Source organism: Herpailurus yagouaroundi, unplaced genomic scaffold (genome assembly GCF_014898765.1).
Source record: "Herpailurus yagouaroundi ecotype Mexico unplaced genomic scaffold, PumYag 166, whole genome shotgun sequence".
NCBI lineage: Eukaryota > Metazoa > Chordata > Mammalia > Carnivora > Felidae > Herpailurus > Herpailurus yagouaroundi.
Window position 1 is genome coordinate 7,554,123 of NW_024412407.1, and position 25,004 is coordinate 7,579,126.

Sequence of the window (25,004 nt, forward strand, 5' to 3'; positions counted from 1 at the left end):
TTTCTTTTCTTTTCTTTTCTTTTCTTTTCTTTTCTTTTCTTTTCTTTTCTTTTCTTTTCAAGCTGAGGTTTTGAAACACCCTGGCAGCATGAGTTTTGACAAGCTTTTGTTATAACTATAATAGCAACTTCAATACACATATACACAAACACACACGCACCTGCCCTCTCACACCAAGCGTCATACATCCCTTTCCTCACCCACCCCCAACACAATCGGGCCATTGGCAACTTCCTCACCTAATTTTCAACCTTCTCCCCCTGCTTACTGTACTTCAGCCACACCCGCCTCCCTGCTGTTTCTTGAACACTCCAAACACACTCCTGTTTGTGCTTGCAGTTTCCTCCGCTGAATATCTTCTCTCTTGGATATGCGGGTGACTTTGCTTTCCTCAGAAGGCCCTGCCCTGACTGCTGTACCCACGGAGGCACACAGATCACTCTCTGTGGGTCTGCCCCTTCCTCGCAGTCTCTGAATTGGCGTTAGTTATTTGTACTCTCAGTCCCAACCGCGATATGTGAATGGTCCTTAGAAATCAACTAGTCTCATCTAATAGTTCCATTTTGCAGACAACAAATGGAAACCTGCAAAAGAAGAAGTGACTTGTACACAAATCATTCATTCATCCATTCAGCAAATATTTAGTCAGCTTTTATGTGTCAGACTGTAGCTCCGTACCAGGTATTGGGAGGGGGGTAAAAAAAAGACCAAGGAAACTTACGTTCTATTCAGGAAGACAGGTAATAAACAAGTAAATGTACAGTGAAAGTTAGGGAGTGATTACTGCTTCAAAATAAAGCTAAGCAAAACAAAAAGCAGAGAGGTAAAAAAAAAAAAAAAGCCAGAAGTAAGAAATAGCCAGGAATAGTTGAAAAACATAATCTCAAAGGCACATGGCGCTAAGTCTGTTGAAAGTTCTCCAGATGTTAAAACAGCTGTTCATTCAAGATGGTAGCCAAGTGGCAGGCTAACTTGTGAGTGCAGAAGGTTTAGCAAGGGGTTCCTTTGGATTTAAAAAAGAAGTATAGTTTCTGACACTAGGCTCAAGGCAAGTGGGGCGTAAAACACCCTTAAATGACATGATGACTTTCACTGTAGCAATAATCGCAGTTGAAGTAATGGTGAAATCTGGACTGGATCCATTCGAAACACTGTGCGTAATGAACCGTCACAGAGTTTAGATACTGTAGTTAATGTCAGTTACCAATAGTGACTAGAGCTGACCTGAAATCCAGGAATACACAGAATCTTCTGAGGAAATAATCAACTCTCTAAAAGTGGGAGCCAGGCTACCGAACGCTAGGAATTCAAACATGACCATGCACAAAGCAAGAGCAAAATCAGACTACTCATCTAGGAATGTCCCAACCTATACTTATTTCAGAATGACAGCAGTCCACTGATGCCATCATGAGATCAGACCAAGTAATATAAAAGCTAAGAAAGGTAGCCCAGATCTGAAAAAAAAGAGAGGGATCAAGAAGCAATGGCTCCTGAGAAAATAGCCAACCAGGAACTGAGAGACTCTATTTATCTCCTCATGCTTGAGTTTCTATCTAGGATCCAGGCACCAAACGGAAACATCTGTGTGTGTGTATGTGTGTGTGTGTGTGTGTGTGTGTGTGTGTGTATAAGAGTAGGCATATTTGGGAGCAGTCTCTACATGCTAATGAAATGCCCTATCTGCCTCCTCTGGTACAATGAATTCAAACATCATCTTTTTAAAGAAAGAATTCTCTTACAAATGGTAGCTTGGGCTTTTATGCTACTCAAATCTCCAGAATGAGGGCTGCTTCTTAGAGCCTCACAGCTGTTCACTGGCAATTTCCACACAATAGGCCATTTGCACTTAAATAATAAGGCCCTCCTCAATGACAAGGCTGAGTGTTCCTGAATAAAGTTCCAAATCTCTAAAGTGGCTCAAATGCCTCAGCTTCAGTATTAACATCTCTGGCTACACTGTAGATTTTAGGACTACATAATGCTCATAATTTCAAGCATTAAAAAGTTTCCTTTTTTGAAAGACAAAAAAAGCTTTCCTTAAATGTTTAGAAATTAGAAACATTTTAGAAATACTTCTTACATAGACATCTCTCTAATAGCATTCTTGTAGGTCTTACTTTATATTCCTTAAATATTTTATTTCCTCCAATGGATAAATCATCTTTGTAAAGGACTGCTTTGGATTTGTCAGTGATTCTGATTCTAATCATTCCTACATTTGAATACATATATATTAAATATGATAAGATAAGAAGTTATAATGTGCACATTTAATCAAAATACACCATCGTTTAAATATGAATAAATAAAATAAAATTAAGGCTCTGTTTATACGTACATCATGGGAACATTTTATATTAGGTTTTGTGATCAGTACCATGATCTTTCACAAGTTGGAGCAAATCGGGAAGCCACGGAGACATTGCTGAATGTGCTTTATCGATATGTTACTTTCCAACAATTAAAGTAACTGAGAGTGCTATATGGCTTTCCAAAATGCTTTACCATGAGATCTTTTAATTTGCAAAACAACCTCTTCGATAGGTGGAAAAGTTATTATTTTAGTTTTATAAATAAGAAAATTGAGACACAGAGGCCTGAAGGGAGTTACCTAATGTTAGGTGACAAGAAAGTGACAGAGGCAAGGCTACAATCCAAGTCCACTGACGCTAATCATAACGGCCACTCTACAACATAGTCCTCTTGCAAGACTATGCCTTGTCTTCTATTATATGTTGATATCATTTTATTTTATTTTATTTTATTTTTGTTTAATGTTTATTTATTTTTGAGAGAGACAGAGACAGAATGCGAGTGGGGGGTGCATAGAGAGAGAGGGAGATGCAAAATCCGAAGCAGGCTCCAGGCCCCCAGCTCTCGGCACAGAGCCCCACGTGGGGCTAGAACTCAGGAGCTGTGAGATCATGACCCCAGCCGAAGTCGGACGCTCAACCCACTGAGCCACCCAGGCGCCCCAATATCATTTTAATTTAAGGATTTGCTTAATACTATTTTGCGACGATGCTGAGCTGCTCACAACAGAAATTAACATTTGTCAGCAGCATCATTTAACATTTGAAAGATCCAGGATTCTGAAAGGTATTGAAGAACTACATGAAAGAGCCAGCTCTTTGAAGTTCCGGTGTGCAAGTTTTATGCAGATTATAAAGGCATGAATATGTGTTTGCTTTCCCACCTCTTATTGATCAAATTTCCCTTGAGTACATCATGCTGACTTCTTACTGTTCACTTATCCTTTAAAGTACGTGACGGTTTGGCTTTTCTCATCTCCAATATCTCATTTTAAAATGGGATCAGGCTGAAATTCTTTTTACAAGAGGGCTTAATAATTCCATCTGCTAAAATGAAGGAAGATAATTTATTTTTACCATTAGAAACTTTTTGACAGATGGACAGTCTAATTTTCTTGATTTACAAAGAGCTCATTGCAATAAATTAAAAGGTGAGCAAGCCAATAGAAAAATGGGTAACAGATATGATCATGAACCCTATAGTGCAAACATACAAATGGCCAATAAATACATGCAAGATGCTTATAATAAAAGTAATGAGTAGCAAAGTAATGAAATACCTATTGCGTGGGGGGAAAAAGTTGAATGGTACTCACTCTTGGTGAAGGTTTGGGAGAATAAAGGCCTTTGTATCCTATTGATGGAAGTGTAAATATGAATACCTTTCTGGAGGACAATTTGTCATTATCTATAGAAATTTTAATTGCATGTATCCTTGAGGGAACAATCCCATCGCATGGATCTTACTACATAGATATATTGATGGAAGTTCACCTACATCTATGGACATCAAATTTCAATAATTACAGCATTATCTGTAATGGCAAAAAACTATAAACAATCAATTTCTATCAGTAGGAAATTGGCAAAATAAAAGGTAAATCTATAGATACAAATACTGGTACATAAAAGATAATATCAATCTGTATATGGAATATTTTTCAATATTTGGTAATAAGTTTAAAAACCAATATATAGGGGCGCCTGGGTGGCGCAGTCGGTTAAGCGTCCGACTTCAGCCAGGTCACGATCTCGCGGTCCGTGAGTTCGAGCCCCGCGTCAGGCTCTGGGCTGATGGCTCAGAGCCTGGAGCCTGTTTCCGATTCTGTGTCTCCCTCTCTCTCTGCCCCTCCCCCGTTCATGCTCTGTCTCTCTCTGTCCCAAAAATAAATAAACGTTGAAAAAATAAAAAATAAAAAAATAAAAATAAAAATAAAAAACAATATATATATGTACATATGTGTATATATCTCTCTATATATGTGTATATATGTGTACATATATATATATACACATATATATATACACACATATATACCTATATATATGTGTATATATATATCTATATGTATGTATATACACATATATATACATACATATAGATATATATATAGTATGATCCCTATTCAATAGAAGAAATAAAAAAGAAGAAAAATAAATAGGAAATACACATGAACACACATACATGCATATATGCTTATACGTATCCTTTTGTGTCATGAGTGAATCACAAAACACTATTGAGTAGCAGTTACCTCTGATGTGAAATATTGGAGAGAAGGGGTCAATTTAGGAGGGGAGACACGGCTTATAATTTCACTTTGTTGTGTTTTTGCCTTGTTGAATTTTCCATTTGCTAACCAGATATGTGTATTATTTTCTGTTTACGTTTTAGGAAGGCATGCTTTTTCTCCATTTCACTAAATTGGAAAAAAATAAAAAGGAAGAAAAGGACAAAGAAATGGGTTTCATGTTGATTAGGAAAATGAACACATGAAGAGTCCTATGTACAAAGTAACTTCCCAGTATCTCCTGTCCTAATCTAATAAAGGCCTTGCATTTCCAAATCCCCTCCTTATTCTTCCCTGTGTTATCAAATGTCCATCATGCCACGGAATACATCTTTGAGCATCTGCAGACGCCCACATCTGGATTGACCATTCACATCAAGAAGCAGTCAGGGATCTTGGTCACTGGAAATTGTATCTTTCTTTTGTCCTGGCAAATAACACACCTGCGGTGAGGCATCTTACGCTTGCACCATGATATTGGTCTTCAAGGAGTGGGGAAGTATTTCATATCCAACACGATTATATTACTGCAAACTGAGCCATGACGAAGGCTGTCTCCTTGACCAAGCTATGGTCAGGCTCCTCTGAGCCCCTTTCTCAACTAGACCTCAACTTTGGCCTATAAAAACTGCAGAATCTCAACACAAATGCATTCATCCATTCCCATCCTGCTTGAACCAATTCTAGCACAGTTTCTGGCAGCTCAAGGTTGTTCTCCTAGGTTTACTTCAGCCCCTCTTAAAGGAACTTCTGGGAAAAGTTCAGTGCTTCCAAGAGAAATTACTCTTTGTTCCAGGGCAAACCCTGGTGATAGATCAGACCCAGAACCCCATTTTTAAGACGATTCTTTAGAAAGCTTGCAATTATAATTTTTTTCTCTGCCCTTTGAGATATAATTCTACCACCCAAACTGTTTTCTCAGGGACCTGAGAGTCTTTGCAATGTGAACAGTCAGGGGATGACTCTGCTACAGACTCTGCAGGAGGGTCAAGGCCTAAGTTGGGGAGCTGTGCACCTCTGCCCCCTGTCGGCCACGAAGATAGGACACACTCACTTCTTTTCCAGATAAGCACTAATTAAGAAACCCAGATGATCTAGTCGCATGGACCAACACCCCTTAACACCCTTCAGTGCCTTTTCCCTAGCACACCCCAGCCTTTACAAAGTCTTCTGCCTTTTGGAAGAGTTGGGTTCAGTTCACACTGGATTCTCTTCCCTATTGCAATAGTCTGTGACTGAATAAAATCAGCCCTCATAGTTTTAACTACCGCTCGGCTTTGTTTATCTTTAACAACAGATCTCAGGGAATATCAGGTGATCAGGTCTGGACCCCAGAAATTCCACAGGCATCTTCCAAATCTCCCTGTGGCCCCAACCAGTCCACTCCCATAATTAAACCTAAGCCATTATTATCAAATTTAAAAATTATATAACTGGGGGCACCTGGGTGGCTCAGTCGGTTAAGCATCCAACTTTGGCTCCGGTCATGATCTCATGGTTTGTGGGTTCGAGCCCCGTATCGGGCTCTGTGCTGACAGTTTGGAGCCTGGAGCCTGCTTCGGATTCTGTGTCTGCCTCTTGCTCTCTCCCGCTCATGCTCTGTCTCTGTCTCTCTCTCTCTCAAAAATAAAAACCTTAAAAAATTTTTTTCTTTTAATTATATAACTGCTTTTGTTCCAGTTAGCTTCCCATTTTGTTTCTGTTCTTTCAGAGCCCCATATGAGGGGTACCACATCAAGGCATCCATCAAGGCAAATCCTTTTAGGACAGGGACAGGGCCTTCTTTCTTTTCTCAGTACAATCCCTGCTACAGAAATCACAGACTTTGAGGCACTTGGAAAGTGTGTTTGCTGACCTCATCTCACCTTATTTGGTTTGGCTTTTCAAGGATTAAATTCCAAAACTTGTGCAGATTTAGAAACATGCGAAACAGTCAGCAAATAATATTTGTGTCTCACTGATTTAAATTAACTTTGTATTGTTTTATGGGACTACATGTAAAAAAATATTCCCTAGAGTCTCTTTTATAAGAAAGTGGGGGGGGGGGTTACTTTTTAAGCTGTGTTTTAAATCTCCAAACATGAAATGTTTTAAACATACATAAAGGTAGAATTGTGTATTGCATTATTCTCTACTCATCAGTATTACAGATCACCATAGTGTCCTATTTCATTTTTCCCCCCTGGAATGTACTATATTTCTAATGATAATCTTTATGAACAAAGCTATTTTTTTTCTTTTTTGTGCATTTTTATTGAAATTCCAGTTAACATACAGTGTAATATTAGTTTCAGGTGTACAATATAGTGATTCAACACTTCCCCACATCACCCAGTGCTCATCAGAAGTACCCTCTTAGGGTACCTGGGTGGCTTAGTCGGTTAAGGTTCAAGTCATGATCTCATGGTTCATGGGTTCAGACCCCATGTAGGGCTTTGTGCTGATGGTGTGGAGCCTGCTTGGGATTCTTTTTCTCTCCCTCTCTCTCTGCCCCTCCTCTGAGCTCTCTCTCTCTCTCTCTCAAAATAAATAAATAAACTTAAAATAAAAAAAAACACAAGTGCCCTCTTTAATACCCATCATCCTTTGTTTATTTATTATTTTTCATTAAAAACTTTTTAACGTTTATTTATTTTTGAGAGAGAGAGAGGGAAAGAGACAACACAAGTGGATGAGGGGCAGAGAGAGAGGGAGACACAGAATGCAAAGCAGGCTCCAGGCTCTGAGCTGTCAGCTCAGAGCCTGATGCGGGGCTCGAACTCAGGAACCGCGAGATCATGACCTGAGCCGAAGTCAGTTGCTTAACTCACTGAGCCACCCAGGTACCCCACCTATTTATTTATTATATTATTTTAAGTTTTTATTTAAATTCTAGTTAGTTAACATAGAGTGCAATGTTGGTTTCAGGAGTAGAACCCAGTGATTCATCTCTTACATATGACACTCAGTGCTCATCCCAACAAGTGCCATTCTTAATGCCCGTCACCCATTTAGCCCATCCCTCACCCAGTAATCCTCAGTTTGTTGTCTACAGTTAAGAGTCTCCTATGGTTTGCCTCCCTCTCTCAACAAGAGCTAACTTTTAAATTCCACAGATGCTGGCTGTGCACGGTGGGTGTCAGTTCTCCTGTGATAGTGAGGCTGTTGTTCAACGTTAAGAAGATATTACTGGCCAGCCCCAGAAGGGCCAAGCCATGATTTGGGTTTCATTCCAGGAACAGCGACGCATTTGGGCTGAGTCGTGTGCTGTGTCCCCTTCAGTCTCCCTTCCAACGGACAGCACAGTTTCTTAGGTCTTGGGTAGGGCTAAGAATGTAGTTAGGGCCATCTGAAAATTGACTTACAACACAGCACAGTGGCTAACCTGGCCTCATTGTCAGAAGAAGCCTGCCCCTTGGCCTTGCAGTTTCACATAGGCCATGCTGGGTGTGATGTGATTTCCTTGATAATATAAAGATAGCATTCAAGTTGGAACTATAAATCCATCTGTAAGCCATTTAATTCCTCCATAGCACTGGGACATTTATACAGGGACATTTGTTTCAGAGGAAAATCTAGCTAAGATTATATTAGGGCCTTATTTTTGTTTTGAATAAACTGTGTCAATGCTCCAGACTACAGGCTTAAGTATACACAGGAATAAAAATTAATTAGTGCAATGTGTTTATGGCATCCTTATTTTTTCCCCCATAACTATATTGATGCATAGCCACTTATATAAATCAAGGGTCTGTCCTAACTGACTTATTTGGAAGAAGTTTATTTGCAAATGAGAAAGTTCACGAAAAGGGAAAGGGAGATTTACTATTTATTAATATGAGTACTGGCAGCCAGCTATTTTATTAAAAAATCAAAGGCATTGGGGTGCCTCGGTGGCTCGGTCGGTTAGGCGTCTGACTTCAGCTCAGATCATGATCTCAGCTCGGTTCATGGGTTTGAGCCCCGCATCGGGTTCTGTGCTGACACATTCTGTGTCTCCCTCTCTCTCTGCCCCTCCCCCACTCGCCATCTGTCTCTCTCTCTCTCTCTCTCTCTGTCAAAAATAAATAAACGTTAAAAAAATCAAAGGCATTGGAAAAGTTGCAGTTTCCACTGGTGTCAGTTGTCCTTGATGTAAATGACTTTCTATGTAAAGCCCAGGACACCTGCTTTCACCCCAGCCTTCTCATGTTTTATGTAAACATGAAGCATAACATGACAACCCAGTCAGACTACCAGGTTGTTGGATAAAACTGGAGATGATCCATGCCCGTGTTGTTCCCTCCAACCTTCCTTCTCTTTCCCCTGTGCTCTCAGCAGCATCAACAGTCCTGGAATCTGCTGGTATAAGCCCAGCCGGGACTGGGGAAGCATCGAACAACAGTGTGCACGTCTGGGTGTTCTGTCGGACAAGGAGCTGAAACTTTTTACATGTTCACTCTAACAAGTGTCGAGGAAATATAACCAGTTGAATAATTTTCTGCTTAAGCCAGATACTAAGAGTCTGAAAGGAGGCAAAGGAAGGCTGCTGTCTTGTGTTTGTTAAAGAGGCATTTGGGGAGCACTCTGAAGAGAAGGATCTGGGGGTATTTTTGTTCAACCTAAGGAATGTTGAGAAGAGAGCTGCAGACAGTTTTATTTGCCGTTTCTTTTTTTTTAATTTTTAAAATTTTTTTTTCAATGTTTATTTATTTTTGGGACAGAGAGAGACAGAGCATGAACGGGGGAGGGGCCGAGAGAGAGGGAGACACAGAATCGGAAACAGGCTCCAGGCTCCGAGCCATCAGCCCAGAGCCTGACGCGGGTCTCGAACTCACGGACCGCGAGATCGTGACCTGGCTGAAGTCGGGCGCTTAACCGACTGCACCACCCAGGCGCCCCTATTTGCCGTTTCAAGAAGTCACAGTGGCTTGACATTTTTACTGGATGAGTCATCTTTTAAGTATGTGACAGGTATTGGGATGTCCCGAGTCATAGGATAAGAATATGTTTCCTCAAGTAATCCATACTTATAAATACCATCAGTAAGCCTTCAGTTTTTAAAAAATTCTATGCGAAAGACTGAGCATAACCAATATGATTATTATCATAAAATATAATATATGCATTGATCTAACATATAAGTGATATGAGTGATTGCTGTGTTGTATCCCAGTTCATCATAAACAGTTGACTGTTAATGTAATTGGCAATTGATATAAAGCTTTACCCTGATGTGGCAGTTGTATCTGTAAACAAAATCAAATAAAACTGTTAGAACAATGTGTTATTTTAACTCATGGGGCGCCTGGATGGCTGAATCAGTTAAGCACCTGACGCTTGGTTTCAGCTGAGGTCATGATCTCACGGTTTGTGGGTTCACACTCCGCACTGGGCTCTGTGCTGATGGCGTGGCGCCCGCTTGGAATTCTCTCTTTCCCTCTGTCTCTGCCCCTCCCTTGCGCATGCTCTCTCTCTCTCTCAAAATAAATTTAAAAAATTTAACTCTTTGAATGGGTAATCTTCTCATGGTCATCAACATTTTTATCCTCAAATACATATTGACGGTCATGATTAAGCAATTCCCATGATAACACCCAAGACATAAAAACAACTGGGATAAAAAAATATGATGTTAAGTAACCCTATTCCATTTTCTGTTCACCCTTCCCAGAAGTATTTTACAGAAAACTGAGCAAAATACGTTAAGTGATCTCTTGAGTTTCAGCGTATTATCTTAGTAACTCTATTCTTTAAGGTGAAAACTTCACTCCCTAAAAAACATTATCCAAACAAAGGTATTTCTACTCCCATCACTCGGTGGCTCTCAATTCAGTATTTGTCAATAGCAGAATCTTATCTTCAAGTGAAAGGTTGTTTGCAAATCCAATATGTACAAGTGGACAATATGAAACTGCTCTGGCTGAAAAAGGCCATAGGGAGCTCAGAGTCCTACCTACTAAGTTTCTCCTTGGGGCAGAACTCAAGACTTCCTGCCCAGCACAGTCTGAAAACCACTGCGTTAGCCTATCAGAAGGAAATGTGCTCTTCATCTGGTACCAAGCAAGTCAGTCAACGTCCACCACATTGTTGGTGATGGTGGTCATGGATCGGCCCTGATCCATGCCTGCCAGGTACGCTGCCCTCTTCTGGGATTCTTTTTAAAAAAAAATTTTTTTTTTCAACGTTTATTTATTTTTGGGACAGAGAGAGAGAGAGCATGAACGGGGGAGGGGCAGAGAGAGAGGGAGACACAGAATCGGAAACAGGCTCCAGGCTCCGAGCCATCAGCCCAGAGCCCGACGCGGGGCTCGAACTCACGGACCGCGAGATCGTGACCTGGCTGAAGTCGGACGCTTAACCGACTGCGCCACCCAGGCGCCCCAAAGGGATTCTTTAGAGTTCCTGCCAGAAGATGGTCCCTCCATCCTTTGATTCTGCCACCTTAGCCACAGGTGATTGGACCAGTAGGGGCACCTGACGTAAGGACAGTTATCTACAGGCTGCCCAGGGACATTTAAGTAACTTGGCATGAGACTTCTGCCCAAAGGGGCACTGCATGCTGGAGGGTCACTCGCTGACCTTTCACCATCTATGGGGAATTTGAACTCGAGATGTACATCCAGGAATGTAGTAGGGAGATGTATAGAAAGAAGGGAGAAAGGAGAAGACTTGAGACAATGTGAGCTGGAGTTAGTTACGGCGGGACAAGTGAAAGAAAAGAAGAGAGCAGGTAGGTCATAACGACACAGTGCCCTGGGGAAGGAAGCAGCTGTCCTCACTTCACCTTCCTTTTCAGACCGTTGGGACCACTGGCATGCCATGAAGGACATTCTAGGATGGCTTCCTGCAGTTCCTCACTTTTCTGTATATCCTAGAGAAACCTCTATCCTGCAAGGCTCCCTAAGCACGCTCTGTGGATTTCAAATTGCAAAAGGTGTAACTAACCCCATTGGGTAGTTTTCCTACTTTAATAAACATATAATTCAACTCAGGAGATAATGTGTGGTGCAACCCAGTTTAGACACCAGATGTGTCTATATCTCAGGACCAAGAATATCAAATGTAAGGCACTGTGCCCTTCCAGTTCCACACCTGTACCCTTAGCAGATATCAATAATTGAACACAATCCTTTATTTCACTATTCGGACAGGAATCAATTTCGGAAACTTTTGCAAGCAGTTCACTAAGCAGTTTATCTATCCATATTATTGATGCAGGAATTGAAATCTATTTCTCTTGCTTTGGTAAGTGTTTTGAGTGGAATTATTTCTCTTTTCTTGTTTAGCAGGGTATTTAGATAGATCTATGGTTTTCATTACTTTCTGTGGTATCTGAAAGCTTCAGCTGGGGTGCCTCAGGGAGTTGCCTCTGGGGGAAGGAGAGGAAGGCTCAGATTAAGGCTGAGTAATCGAAGTCCAGGAAAAACCTGAATATCTCCATTTATATCTGATATATGTATTGAAATTCCTGGTAAAATTTTATTTAAGGAAAAGACTCTGCAACCAACAGTTGTTTTTTTTTTTTTTTTTAATAATTAAATTTTTTTTAACATTTATTTATTTTTGAGACAGAGAGAGATGGAGCATGAATGGGGGGAGGGGCAGAGAGAGAGGGAGACACAGAATCGGAAGCAGGCTCCAGGCTCTGAGCCATCAACCCAGAGCCTGACGCGGGGCTCGAACTCACGGACCGGGAGATCGTGACCTGAGCTGAAGTCGGACGTTCAACCGACTGAGCCACCCAGGCGCCCCCCAACAGTTGTTTTTTGAAATCGCTAAATTATTGTATCATCAGTAATTGGGTCGTGGCGTTTATACAATCGTATCATTTCATAGATTGGTTTTACTGAAACCATCAACCGGCATGATCAGCCAACTATTTCAACCTGTCATTTCAAGACCTAAATTGGCAGAACAACATTTCTAAGTACTGTTTTCAGGTTTTTTATTAATAAAATATGCTTTCATACATCAATGACCTGGACATCACTATCAGCCCATTTGATCTAATGGCAACTTACAGAACACTTCACCCAGCAGAATACATATTTCTTTTCAGGTACACATGAAACATCCACCAAGACAGACAATATTCTGAACCATTAAACATGATTAAATAAATTTAAAAGGATTTAAATCATGTGGAGTATGTTCTTTGACCACAGTAGAATTAAATTATAAATCAATAACAGAGAGATAACTAGAAAGTCTCCAAATATCTGGAAACTAACACACTTCTAAATTTCCCCTGCATAATAAAGTAAATTAAAGGGAAATTAGAAAATATTTTGTACTGAATGCAAATGCAATGAAAACATATCAAAATTTGTGGAATCCTGTGGGATAGCTGACACAGTTATTAAAATCATTGATTTCAGCTTCCACTTTAGGTATTAGGAAATAGAGAGCAAATGAAATCCAAAGTAAACAGAAGTGAAGTGATACAGATCAGATTGAGAATCAGTGAAAGAGAGAACAGAAAAACAACATAAAATGAGTGACAAAAAATTAGTTCTTTGAGAAAATCATTAAAAAACAAAAGCAAAAACAAAAACACAACAACTCCAGCCAGACCAATCAGGGAAAAAAGAGAAAGAAAAAAGGGGCGATGGGGTGGACAGTAAATAAGTTAAACAATAAACAATATCGGGAATGAGAGAGGTAATACCACTGTAGACTCAACAGATAGTAAAAAGGATAATAAGGGAATTTTTTCTTAATTATGCCAATAAGTTTGACAACTGAGATGAAATGGATGAATTCTTTGAAAGACATAAACTATGAAAGCCCATGCTACGAAAAATAAGTAACCCAAATAATCCTGTATCTATTAAAGAAATTGAATCTGAAGTTAAAACTTTCCCACAAAGAAAACTTCAGGCTCAGATGGGTTCTCTAATGATTCTTACTAGATATTTAAGGAAGAAATAATACAAACTTTAAACAAAAATTCTTCAAGAGAATTGCAGAGGAATGAATACTTCCCAACTCAGTCTAGCAGGCCAACATTATCCCAATACCAAAAGAAGACATTATAAGACAAGAAATTTATACACCAATATTCTTCATAAAACTTATGCAAAAATTTGTAATGAAAGTTTAGCAAATTGAATCCAATATTACCTAAATAGGATAATACATCATGGTGAATAAAATTTGTCCCAGGAATGCAAAGTTGTTTTTTTTTAATTTTTTTTTAACGTTTATTTATTTTTGAGACAGAGAAAGACAGAGCATGAATGGGGGAGGGTCAGAGAGAGGGAGACACAGAATCTGAAACAGGCTCCAGGCTCTGAGCTGTCAGCACAGAGCCCAACGCGGGGCTCGAACTCATGGCCTGCGAGATCATGACCTGAGCCGAAGTCGGCCGCTTAACCGACTGAGCCACCCAGGTGCCCCACAAAGTTTTTTTTTTAAGTTCATTTATTTATTTTGAGAGAGAGAGAGAGAAGGGGGGGGGCGCGGGGGGGGGGGGGGAAGAGAGAGAATCCTAAGCAGGCTCTGCACTGTCAGCACAGAGCCTGATGCAGAGCTGAAACCCAGAAACCGTGAGATCATGACCTGAGCCGAAACCAAGAGTTGGATGCTTAACTAACTGAGCCACCCAGGTGCCCCAAAGTTATTTTAACATTAGAAAACCAATCAGTATAATCCACCATATTAGCAGATTAATATAAAAAAATTATTATCTCAGTAGATACATTTGGCAAAATCCAACACATATTCCTTATAAAAAACTCACAGTATACTAGGAATAGAAAGGAAAATTCTCAGCCTATAAAAAATAGCTTTCAGTTAAATATAAAACATATTAAGGAAAGGGGAATATAAAACTTTTCTATATCCTGGCAAACTTAATAGAATTTTGGTACATCATTTTGTTATTTTAATGGAAGTATATATCTTAGCTGTAGATCAAATAGAATCTTTAAACTGCAATGTTTTTGCTATCTCTGTTCATCAAAGGTAACTGATGTCATAAGAAATTAAGCACCTTTATCTGACCTCTGCATGGAAGACTTGGATATATACGAGGCTGTGTTGATACACTGTTTAGAAGGGGTCATTCTAGAACTCAAGTAATACTGTTATATCTTGTACAATAATTTTTAGCGTTCAGAAACACGAAAGCATCTTTTTGCCGAATAAAAGTTGTAGCAAAGTTTTTTTGACCACTAATGGTAACTGCATATGGATCTCTTTAATGTGACTGCTATCAAAGGGAACACCTGATTTTGTGAAAAAACAACAAGTTCCAGGGCGCCTGGGTGGCTCAGTCGGTTAAGCATCCAACTTTGGCTCAGGTCATGATCTCACAGTTCGTGAGTTTGAGCCCCGCGTCGGGCTCTGTGCTGACAGCTCAGAGCCTGGAGCCTGCTTCAGATTCTGTGTCGCCCTCTCTCTCTGTCCCTCCCCCGCCTCGCACTCTGTCTCTGTCTCAAAAATAAATAAACATTAAAAAAAAAAAAGCTTAAAAAAAACCAATAAGCTCCATATTTGATCAAATAATTTAGGCTATGACATAACTGTATAGTGACCCTAGAAAGTAAGATTTCTCACTCAGCAAATGTTAAAGTCTTCATTCTAATCTAATAAACTTATTTTCCGAAATCTGCTTCCTATATTATGGTATGCTTACCATGAAGCTCAGATGTTCCCCACTCTAATGAGAAAATAGAAAAAGAAAATGGGCCTGTGATATTTGGTTTTGATTTAGGGAGTTATAATCTGCAGGAGCTCACTGACTAATTCCTTTGTGACTTTTCAAAAATGCACAGGTCATTGCAATGCTCTTAATAAATCTTTAATCATTGAACAGGTTTTTGACAAGATTTGCACTGTACGACCAAGCTGTACAAATGAAAGCAAGATAAACTTGTAAATCACTTGTCATCCAGGTCCCAAGGACAGTGCCCCCATCTCCGATTTCTCATTTTCCAGATTTGAGGGACTTAACTAGAGCCTACAGAGAAGGTGCTCAATGGCTTGGGGAAAATGTTCATTTTCTAAAGAAGAATGGTAGATGTTGAGAGCAGAGGCTGGGAGGAGAGAGGCACATCAATCTAGTTTTCCATACCATATATCCTGACAAAAAGATTAAGCAGCAGCAAGATGTATAATGACTTTCTATTACTGAGGACATAAGGAAAGCGTTTGTTTTTCGCACTTAACAAAATACGGTTTGAGCAATTACGATGTAAGTCACACCCTGACAAAGTGAAATACCAAGTTCTGCATCCAAGTGTGTGTGGCTGGCTTCCTGCCCATCTTCAGGGAAACATCATGCTGGCTCCAATTACAAGTGCAGCACATTTTCTGCGGTATAAACACTGAAGTCAGTGGCAAATCCGCCATGATGCTTGAAAGAAAAAAAAGGAGGGCCAGAGCCAGTCGCTGGATTCTGTATATTCCTCCGAGAGAATACTTCGTAGGCCAAGTGATGAATGCCTAATTGAAAGTAATAATGATGAAAAGCATTCCGTGTGATTACTGTATATAAAATGTCCCCATTTTATTAATCCAATTAATGTGTTTATAACTTCATGAAGACTGAACTATGATTATACCCATTTTAAAGTTCAGGAAAGGGAAGGTGACATCATCTTTTTACAGCTTGCTTTGACAGAGGCAGGACAGAAGCCAAAGTCCATGCTGTTTTTACCACTCCTCTACTGTTCCCCATCCCTTCACGGGGCAGGTTAGCCAACTTACCCACAATATTCTCTTTGGCCATTTAATTAGAGTAAGGTATTGTTTAATTAGAAAGTGTATTAGCACATCTCAACCAGGCATGCTTATTCGTGCATATTGAAGAAAACTGACAAAAGAAACTTTCCTTAAAAAACTCTGTTTTTTAGGGGCGCCTGGGTGGCTCAGTCGGTTGAGCGTCCGACTTCAGCTCAGGTCATGATCTCGCGGTCCATGAGTTCGAGCCCTGCGTCGGGCTCTGGGCTGATCGCTCGGAGCCTGGAGCCTGCTTCCGATTCTGTGTCTCCCTCTCTCTCTGCCCCTCCCCCATTCATGCTCTGTCTCTCTCTGTCTCAAAAATAAAAAAAATAAAACGTTAAAAAAATTAAAAAAAAAAAAACTCTGTTTTTTAGTAATTCAGAAACTCACTTAACTATGGGCTTCGATTTACTTTAAATTTTGTAAAATCTGGAAGTGGTTTCCTTTATAAAGAGTCAGTGGTTTTAAAGCATGTTTTATCTAACAGGGCAATGAGCACCCATTAGTGACATAAATTTGTAGCCATGAAAGGAAATTGGGAGAAACCAGGCGGAGGCCTCTGCCTTCTGTCAAAGCCTCATCTATAAACCATCCCCCACAAAGTACCACTGCAATGGTGTCTTTCCTGGAGGTATAAAGAATGAAATTTCTAATTCACTTTTCCCATTGCTTTATTGAGATATAATTCACAAAATCTAAAGCTTATCCACGTAAAATGTACAATTAAATGGGTTTTTAGTATATTCGCAGATACGTGAATGGTGAAACCAGATATATGATGGTGAAACCATCACCACTATGCCTAGAACATAGTCATTACCTCAAAAAGAAACTTTGTATTCTTTAGCTTCAAAAAGAAATCATGCCCCTGGGGCTCCTGGGTGGCTCAGCCAGTTAAGGGTCTGACTTCAGTTCAGGTCATGACCTCACTGCTTGTGAGTTGGAGCCCTGCATCCGGGGCTGCGGCTCGAAGCCTGGAGCCTGCTTCTGATTCTGTCTCCTTCTCTCTGCCCCTCCTTGCTCGTGCTCTGTCTTTCAAATATAAAATAAAAAAAATATTTAAAAAATTAAAAACAGAGAGAAACCGTGCCCCATTTTCTCCAGCCCTAAGCAACTATTAATTTACTTCCTGTCTTTATAGGTTTTCCTAACATGACCATTTCATATAAATGGAATCATAATATGTTGGGTTTTGCGACTGGCTCCCTTCACGTAGCGTATTGTTTTCAAGATTCAGCCGTGTTGTAACATGTGCTGGTACTTCCTTCCCTTTTCATGGCTGCATAATAATCCACTGTATGTATATATATATCACTTTTTGTTTATCCATTCATCAGTTGATAAGCATTTGGGCTGTTTCCACCTTTTGACTCTTATGAATAATGCTGCTATAAACATTCATCTGCAAGCTTTTGTGTGGACATATGTTTTTACTCTTCTTGGGTATATACCCAGGAGAAAAATTACTGGGCCATATGGTAAGTCTACATTTAAATGTTTGAGGAAGGGGCGCCTGGGTGGCGCAGTCGGTTAAGCGTCCGACTTCAGCCAGGTCACGATCTCGCGGTCCGGGAGTTCGAGCCCCGCGTCGGGCTCTGGGCTGATGGCTCAGAGCCTGGAGCCTGTTTCGGATTCTGTGTCTCCCTCTCTCTCTGCCCCTCCCCCGTTCATGCTCTGTCTCTCTCTGTCCCAAAAATAAATAAATGTTGAAAAAAAAAATTTAAAAAAAAAAAAATGTTTGAGGAATTGCTAGACTGTTTTCGAAAGTGGCTGTACCGTTACAAATTCCCATTGGAAGTGTGTGAGGGTTCTGATTTCTCCCTATCCTTGCTAACACTTATTATCTGACCTATTTACTCTAGCCATTCTAGTGCATGCAAAGTAGTATCTTATTGTGGTTTTGATTTGCATTTCCCTCATGAGTGACTAATAATGTCGAACATCTCTCCATGTGCTTACTGGCCACTTGTCTACCTTCACTGGAGAGCTGTTTATCCAGATCCTTTGCCCATTTTGTAATTGAGTTGTCTTTTTTTATTAGTGAGTCGTTAGAGTTCTTTATAAATTCTGGGCACAAGTCCCTTATTGGAGAAGTGATTTGCAATCCTCCCATTCTGTGGGTTGTCTTTTCACTTTCTTGAATGGTGTCCATTGATGCACAGACGTTTTTAATTTCGATGAAATACAACTTATCTCTTTTTTCTTTTGTTGCTTGTGCTTCTGTTGCTATATCTGAGAATCCATTGCCAAATGGGAGGTCATGAAAATTTAACCCTAAGTTTTCTTCTGTGAGTTTTTAGAACTTTGATCCATTTTGAATTAATTTTTACATATGATTTAAGATCAAGGTCCGACTTCATTCTTTTTCATGTGGCTATCAAACTGTCCCAGTACCATTTGTTGGAATGGGTGCCTGGGTGGCTCAGTTGGTTAAGTGTCCAAGTCTTGATTTCAGCTGTGGTCATGATCTTGTGGTTCATGAGATGGAGCCCCGTGTCAGGGTCTAAGATGACAGCAGGGAGTCTGCTTGGGATTCTCTCTCTCCCTCTTTCTCTCTCGAAATAGATAAACTTTTTTTTAAAGAAAAGATTTTTCTTTCTCCTTAAATGGTCTTGGCATTCCCCCCCTTTTTTTTAAAGTTGACCATAGACATATTGTTTTTTTCTAGACTTTTAATTCTATTCTATGTGTCTATATTCTATATATATCTATCCTTATTCCCATGCTAGTACTGTTGTTTTACACAGAATAAGATTTTACAAATATTCATGGTTGACGCAATCCAGGACCTCATAACTCCCATATTCTCAATAAATGATTAACTGGCATTTAGTCTGCCAAATAATCTGGCTCAAATGACCCAACCACTTTTTGAACACTTACACTGTACCAGTGGCGAACTGCTATTAAGTTGCATGCTATCTTTCATTCTTAGGATGAAATTTGCATGACAAAAATAAGTCACATTTCCTTATTTGATCATGCTTTCTGAAAATCAAAATCTCAAAATAAAATAAATTGTACAATTGTGGAAGAAGGAGAAAACTTAGACATTACCTAGGCCAATCTATTTTGTTGTTGTTGTTTTGTTTTTACAGATTAGAAATCAGACCTTGAACTCTTTTCATAAAAACGGTGTCACCTTCTCCCAAAGTGTGACGTAAAAAACATTTGCTCCATTAAAGTTATTTGCAGACTAGACATAATTCAGGTATTTTGACAGACTATGAACCTCTCTAAAGGGAACAAACAATCATTGGTGTGGATAGAGTTTATCAACATCTCTTTTGTACCCAAGACCAATCCACAGAGGATGTGTCAGCAAATATTTAGAAGACAGAATTTTGTATTTGTCTTCTGGATACTTGGCCCCATGTAGACCCCAGAAAGAAAAAATCTTATTAGTAAAGATCATTGTAAAAGAGAGACATACTGAGAAAATAACTGTCGTATTTTGAAACAAAACACTAAAGACATAAACTAATAGAAATCATGGAATGATTGGTTTGGGAATATTTTTTGTTCAGTATACCTGGTATATATTAATTTTTCGTTAGTCTGATTAACAGAGATTTCTAGTGTGTTAATTTCAAGGAACATGGTTTTATCGATATTGGACAAAAGCTCTGGTATTCTGTTATGGACTGAATTGTGTCTCCCTCAAATCCACATTTTGCAGCCCTAAGCCCCAATGTGACTATATTTGGATACAGGGCCTGTGAAGAGATGATAAAGGTTGAATGAAATCATTAGGGTGGAGCCCTGATCCCATAGGGCTGGTGCTCTTGTAGGAAGAGGAATAGATATGAGAACTCTCTCTCTCCACCATGTAAGACCACAGCAAGGAAGCAGCTATCAACACGCCTGCAAGGGAGTTCTCACCAGAAGCTAAATTGATCAGCAATGAGATATAGACTTCCTAGCCTCCAGAATTATAGAAGTAAATTTCTGTTGTTTAAGCCACCCAGTCTATGGTATTTTATTATGGCAATCCAAGTTGACTGATACATGCTTTAAATGCCAAAAACCAACAAGGGCAATTTCTCAGAATCAGATTCTAGCTAGCAGTTCACGTTGTATGTCATTGTTTTTCATTGTAGTTACACATTAAAAGGATTATATGGAAATGTAAGAGGTATAAATCTGAGAAAATGCCTCCAATTTCTTATACTCATCACATCACTTAGAGAAAAGATGGTTGCACATTTGATGAGTCCAAAACCTGATCTCTAAGACGAATAAAGAGATGCAACCCATACTACATTTCTTAACAGCAAGGAAACAGATCGTTTTTTAATTGAAAACCTTTCTAGAAGAAGAAGAAGGAGAGGTAGAAAGGGAGGAGGAGGGAGTGGAGGGGGAGGGAGAGGAGGCAGAGATTTTTTTAAAAAGGGAGAAAACAAATAGAGCAAAGAACTTTTTTTTTACTTGTTTGCTTGTTTGTAGGCATCAGATGGCCATGCCTTTGAAAAAAGTTTAAAAGTACATTACACAATTTAAATACCAACATAGGAAAGCTGACTCAATTATAGAAATGCTATGTATACTTAGGCTGAGAACTTAAATGTTCCACATGAGCTCATGCGTGGTTGAAACAAAAGAACCCCAAAGTTGAATATTTTTAAAGAAATCTAATCAAGACTAAGAAAAGAATTTTCATCTTAAAAAAACATAAGCTATTTCTGGAACTACGACGTTGTACGTGAACTAATGTAAACCAAGGAAGAATTTTAATAATCAAATTCTGAGAGCTAAAACACCATTGAAAAATTCTGTAAAATATTAAAGATTTAACATTCCCAGGCAAGATTGGTCAAAGGAGGCCCAAAACTACGGGCCAGTTGAATAAAGCCATCCTACACGCTTTACTTAACTGCTTAATTCATTCACCTGTTAATCCGTCCCTTTATCAATTGTTCTGAGAGACTCAGTCAAATTCCCCTTTATGTGCCCGATTCCCCTAACACAGGTGACCCAATGAGTGATTATCTTAACAAACGGGACCACTGTAATGGCACTGAAATGCCACTAACACATTTCCAGAGGACATTAACACTTACTGCGACAGATAGAACTTGTGACGCCTTTAAAATTCCTGTGAAAACTCTCCTAGTGTCCAAGAAAAGGACCTGCTCATTGAATCATCTCCAATGAGGTAAGAGAATTATGCCCAAGGAAAGGTAATTCAACATTCACAACATCTTCCTTTTTTGAAACAGTTTGCAATTGTATCTCATGACTGTGACTACAGCTTTAAGACAAAACCTTCTGTGTTTGCTTCCTGAAAAGTGCAAAATGGGGGGCCCATATTATCATAGACATTGGAAGAGGAGCTTATATTTAGACCACAGTGAATTGGACTAGAATTGATTTAATTTGCCATATTTGTTCTTTATTACTTTTGAAAAAGGTATCAACCTTGGAGCATTTTAGACAAAGGTTATAGTCTTAATTTGTACATAGTCTAACATCCCCAAACTTTTCCCACCTGAATCTCTAGACCATGTTGTTAAACCTTGCTTAATGGACAGCAGGAAACATGTAAGTAAAACCTCTTAAAAAAATCACTGTGCCTTGGGGTAGAATGATCACGAAAGAAAGCAAGCCAGGTCCTGGCATCCTTTAGTTCTTTTTTCTTTTAAAATTGTTCAATGTTTATTTATTTTTGAGAGAGAGAGACAGAGAGAGAACAGGGGAGGTACAGGAAGTGAGAGAGACACAGAATCCAAAGCAGGCTCCAGGCTCCGAGTTGTCAGTACAGAGTCCAACACGGGGCTCAAACTCACGAACTGTGAGCTCATGACCTCAGCCAAAGTCAGACGCTTAACCTACTGAGCCACCCGGGAACCCCTGGCATCCTTTAGTTCTTAAAGGCTTACCCTGAGGCCTGTCCCTTGGGGACAGTCCCTGGTAATAGTGGCCTCCACTCCTGCTCTAGCTGGAGGGCTTAATGGCAGCAACCTTAAGGCTTCTGAGATCAGAATATTTGCTTTTTTTTGGGGGGGGGGGGGAAGCTTTATAGGTCAAGCTGTAGGAGGAGCATCAAGGAGGCAGCCTCTGCTAACCCAGGGCAACCTAATTTTTTTTTAAGTTTATTTATTTATTTTTGAGAGAGAGAATGAGCATGTGAGCAGGGGAGGAGCAGAGAGAGAGAGAGAGAGAGAAAATCCCAAGCAGGCACCCCATTGTCAACGCAGAACCCCAGGCGGGGCTCAGTCCCACGAACCAGAAGATCATGACCTAAGCGGAAAGCAAGAATCAGACGCTTAACCAACTGAGCCACTCAGGCGCCCCTAATTTTGAACTAGAATTGAAGTGTGTGCGGATATGCTATGAGTCAGACAGAGATCTGTTTCCAGGGGGCAATGTCTTCTGTCTGTTGCCCAGTGTGCTAAGGGGACAAACCAGAACGTGGGGAGAGCTGCGTTTCCAGCTTTGATGGGCCAGATAATAATTAGCTAAAAGCTTCTGCCCAGATCTCAAACATGGCTGTTTGTAAGTCATAAACTGCACTTGGAGGCAGAGGACCTGAGTTTGAACATAAGCTCCATCATTCCTGTTTATCTGGGCCTCAGTTTCCTCATGTGTCACCCGGGAGAGACTAGCATCCAGGTCTGCTGTGAAGAGAACAACATAGGGGTTATACTCGGCACTCAAGAAGGTGTGCTGAGCCTGACTTTCGAGAGTTGCTCTCGCTACACGGGTGCCTCTCTGTTTACTTTGGATCTTTTCCTGTTCTCGGCGAATCTTTAGTGAATGACCCAAGTCCCAAACTTAGTTCTTCCCCTTCTAAATGGAACAAGAGAGAATGATGCAGTATGTTCCTCTAAATAAAATACATGACTCTCAAAACCGTGTTCTGTTTAAAAAAAAAAAAAATCACATTTTTGGCCACTCTTTGGGCACGTATATTTCTCTGCATACATGTCCCACATATTTCTGTTGCAAACTAGAAGGCAGTTCAAATCTGGGAAAAGCTGATTTTCTGAAGCTGCCCAATCTCTCCTTCCTTTTTTGAGGGGTGGGAATCAGGATCAACGATGGACAGAAAGCAGGAAGCTACCAGCATGAAATGATGCAGTCAAAAGCATCAAAGCGAGCAAACGATCATACTCGGATGGGCCTCCGTGTCCTCATTTCTAAATTGGGGGTAAAATGCCTGATTATGTCATGGTCGTGAGGTTTGGACTAGATAATATATGTAAGCCGCCCGACACATTGCCTGATACATGGTATGTGTTCATGAAAAGCTGATTGTTTTTACTCCTTGCCTGTGACTCCCGAATTCAGAGAATCGCCCATTTTCTTAGTTCCCACAGCCTTCTCTTACATCATGCATTACGTCTCACATGTATTATAGTAAACAAGTGCAATTCCTCTCCCTACCTTCAGGACAAGGACTCCGTCTGCTTTATCTTAGAACCTTTTGGAGACTCAGCCCCGTGCCCGGCATTCATTTGTGGAACGGATAAGACATCCTATGGAATTGGGAAGGGACTGTGTGCGATTATAAAGAAAGCAAGATCTAGTTGGCAGTTTTTGCTGATAGACTCTACGGACAAACGTATCAAGAGTGGGGGAATATTAATTAAGAGGAAGGAGAAGGAATCTCCATTCGGTTTTGCACCCAGTGAGGCATGAGGATGTGTCGGGGGGGAGGGGGGGTGCAGATCAATGACAATCTATTGCGTGCCCAAGATGCTTGCTGCAGGTTGAGGTTCTTTACTGTAGAAATGGAACCTCAGTCTCCTAGTTGAAGGAAGGAAGCAGTTGAATACCCCAATATTCCCCGGAGCCCGGGGCAGAACGGGGAGTCTTTTAAAAGTCCTAAGAGAAAGGCAAGTATTATGTCTGCTAAGAACATTTACAAACAGTGTGATTCTGCAAAGTTTTTGTTAAACAGTTACAACACCAGAAGCCATTATGGCAAAATGACATGTCTTGGGAGTGGCTTTCCTGTGGAAGAAAACACCAATTTCTATTTGCTGAGGTCAAATACCTCGATTGTGATTAAAATCACAAATCTTCAGCTAAAATTACTGCTTTGTGAAATAGAAGCAGCAAGGGAGAGTGGGTGGAAACGCTTGCTTCATTTTCTGCACTAACTTCACAGAATATGGAGGGATTTATTTTTCTCCAAGACAGAAACCTAATGAAGTAGAGTGAAATTTGCCTAGAGACTCTTGTTGGAGTGGCACTTACTGAAAAAAAAATATATTTCTGCAGCACAGCTTTTAGAGTTTAAACAATCGGGACTCTGCATTTGAAAGGCATTAGGAAATGAGGCTACTTTTCAGGGGCCTGGAGGAATCCGTTCCCCTGAAGCACATTTGGCCAAACTGCACCTTGTATAATAGAGACCGTACTGAAGAATCCGGGGGCGTATGCTGTGCTGGGTGCAGTGTTGGCCATATAACAAGCGTTCAATAAAATAATAGCAACATGTGACACGGAGAGCCTGATCCTCTCATTCTTACTGCTAAACCCACATACCAGATGGTTATACACACCCGTAATCAAACGCAGAGCTGTGTGGGCCGGGGGCTGGCGTGGTGGTTCTGAGTCAGGCCACAGCCTTCTCTCTCCCTCTTGTGGAAGAGCTACCCTACCTCCACAGACCGTTATGAAAAGCCGCGCTGGTGGTTTGGAGAGCCCCCCAGAGCCCTGGATCGGTCCAGACGATTCATGAATGACACTGATTTCCCTCAAG

At 40.3% G+C, this 25,004-nt stretch overlaps 1 protein-coding gene across 1 annotated transcript in view; it reads right to left on the bottom strand.

The window, feature by feature from the left end:
* The window catches only part of PCED1B (PC-esterase domain containing 1B), a 138,329-nt gene that overhangs the window by 75,728 nt on the left and 37,597 nt on the right, over nt 1-25,004 (bottom strand). The gene's annotated exons all lie outside the window — the stretch shown is intronic.